Below are 2,759 nucleotides of genomic sequence, written 5' to 3'. Positions count from 1 at the left end.
GGGTGGGGATAGGGAGAAGGGGGGACAGAGAGACGGGGTGCAGTAGAGAGGGGGGAATGGGGATAGAGAGAGGGGGTCAGATAGAGGGGGGAAAGAGAGAGGTGGAAAGTGCGATGGCGAAAGAGAGAAGGGGACATAGGGGTCGGACTGAGAGCGGGGGGACAGAGAAAGAGGAGGGGCAGAGGAGGCAGAGAGAGTGGTACAGAGAGAGGGGGACAGAGAGGAGGGGGACAGAGAGAATGGGGACAGAAAGGAGGGGAACAGAGAGGGGGACAGCAGGGGGGGACAGAAAGAGGAGGGGACAGGAAGAGCGGGAAAGAGGTTGGATAGAGAGAGAGAGAGGAGACAGAGGGAGGGGTTACAGGGAGAAGGGAGACAGAGAGGGGAGTACAGAGAGGGCTTACATAGAGGGGGACAGAGAGAGGGGTGCAGAGAGAAGGGGGACAGATAGAAAGGAGACAGGGAGGAGTGGGACAGAGAGTGGGGTACAGAGAGGGTGACAGAGAGAGGGGGCAGAATGGGGTTAGAGAGGGGGGACAGAGAGATGGGGCAGAGGGCGGACAGAGAGAGGGGGGACTGAGAGATGGGGGTACAGAGAGGGGGTTACAGAGAGGGTGGAACAGAGAGGGGGGTAGAGAGAGAGGGGGCAGAGAAAGGGGGCAGAGTGGAGGGGGACAGAGAGAGCGGGTGGACTGAGAGGGTTGGGATGGAGATGGGGACAGAGAGAGGGGGAACTGAGAGAGTGAGGACAGGGAGAAGGGGGACAGAGAGGGTGGAGACAGGGAGAAGGGGGACAGAGAGGGTGGAGACAGGGAGAAGGGGGACAGAGAGGGTGGAGACAGGGAGAAGGGGGACAAAGAGACGGGGGTGCAGTAGAGAGGGCGGAATGGGGGTACAGAGAGAGGGGGTCAGATAGAGGGGGGAAATAGAAAGGGGGAAAGAGAGAGGGGGGAAAGTGAGAGGCCGAAAGAGAGAAGGGGACAGAGGGGGCGGACTGAGAGCGGGGGGACAGAGAGAGAGAGGAGGGGCAGAGAGAGTAGTACAGAGAGAGGGGGACAGAGAGAATGGGCAGAGAGAGAGGTGGTTCAGAGAGAGGGGGACAGAGAGGAGGGGGACAGAGAGAATGGGGACAGAAGGGAGGGGAACAGAGAGGGGGACAGCAGGGGGGGACAGAAAGAGGAGGGGACAGGGAGAGCGGGAAAGAGGTTGGATAGAGAGAGGGGGGACAGAGGGAGGGGGTACAGGGAGAAGGGAGACAGAGAGGGGAGTACAGAGAGGGCGTACATAGAAGGGGACAGAGAGGGGTGCAGAGAGAAGGGGGACAGATAGAAAGGAGACAGGGAGAAGTGGGACAGAGAGGGTGACTGAGAGAGGGGGCAGAATGGGGTTAGAGAGGGGGGACAGAGAGATGGGGCAGAGGGCAGACAGAGAGAGGGGGGACTGAGAGAGCGGGTACAGAGAGGGGAGTACAGAGAGGGGGGAACAGAGAGGGGGAAGAGAGAGAGGGGGACAGAGAGAGAGGGGGACAGAGAGAGGGGGACAGAGAGAGAGGGACAGAGAGAGAGGGGGACAGAGGAGGAGGGGGACAGAGAGAGGGGACAGATAGAGAGGGGGACAGAGGAAGAGGTGGACAGAGAGGGGGCTGTCAGAGAGGGGGAGAAAGAGAGATGGGGTGACAGAATGAGGGGGACAGAGGGGAGCAGAGTGAGTGGTACGGAGGAGTCAGACTGAGAGCGGAGGGGCAGAGAGAAGGAGGGACAGAGAGAAAGGGGACAGAGAAAGAGGGGATAGAGAGAGGGGGGACAGAGAGAGGGGGACAGAGAGAGGGGGACAGAGAGAGGGGGGGACAGAGGAAGAGGGGGGACAGATAGAGGGAGACAGAGAGAATGAGGGGCAGAGAGAGAGGTGGACCGAGAGAGGGGGACAGAGAGCGGGAGAGACTGGGAGGTGGGGGGCGCAGAAAGAGTGGGGGTCACAGAGAGAGGGTCGGCAGAGAGGGCAGAGAGTTGTGTACAGAGAGAGGGGTACAGAGAGAGAGGACAGAGAGAGAGGGGGACAGGGAGGGGGGAGAGAGAAAGAGGGGGGACATAGCGAGAGATAGGGGGACAGACAGAGAGGGGTACAAGAGAGTGGGGCGAGAGAGAGGGTGGAGTGATAGGGGAGAGAGAGGGGGGTAGAGAGAGGGGGAAGAGAGTGAGGGAACAGAGAGAGGGTGACAGAGAGAGGGGTACAAAGAGAGAGGGGTGGACAGAGAGATGGGGACAGAGGGAGAGGGAGGGACAGAGCGAGATGGTGACAGAGAGAGTGGGGACAGAGAGGAGGGTGAGAGAGCAGGGGGTACAGAGAGGGGGGACAGAGAGAGTGGGGTCAGAGAGAGGGGACAGAGAGAGAGTGGGGACAGAGAGAGAGGGGGGACATTGAGAGAAGGGGGAAAGAGAGATGGGGGCGCAGAGAGTGGGTGGACAGAAAGAGGGGGGCAGAGAGTGCGGGGGAAAGAAAGAGGAGGTAAGAGAAAGGAGGACAGAGGGGACGGACAGAGAGGGGGAGACAGAGGGGGGGACAGAGAGAGGGACGGTCAGAGAGGGCGGGGACCAGGGGGGAGACAGAGGGCGGGGAACAGAGAGAGGGGCGGTCAGAGAGGGAGGGGACAGAAAGAGAGGGTGACAAGAGAATGGGGGAGAGAGGTAAGGGAGAGATGGGGAGAGAGGGGGGTAAAGAGAGGGGGACGAGAGAGAGGGTGGACAGAGAGAGGGGGGCAG

Source organism: Chiloscyllium plagiosum, unplaced genomic scaffold, assembly GCF_037043375.1.
Source record: "Chiloscyllium plagiosum isolate Xiang-an unplaced genomic scaffold, Cpla_swu_hap1 HiC_scaffold_70, whole genome shotgun sequence".
In the NCBI taxonomy this organism is placed as follows: Eukaryota; Metazoa; Chordata; class Chondrichthyes; order Orectolobiformes; family Hemiscylliidae; genus Chiloscyllium; species Chiloscyllium plagiosum.
Note: the sequence above shows the minus strand (reverse complement) of the source record.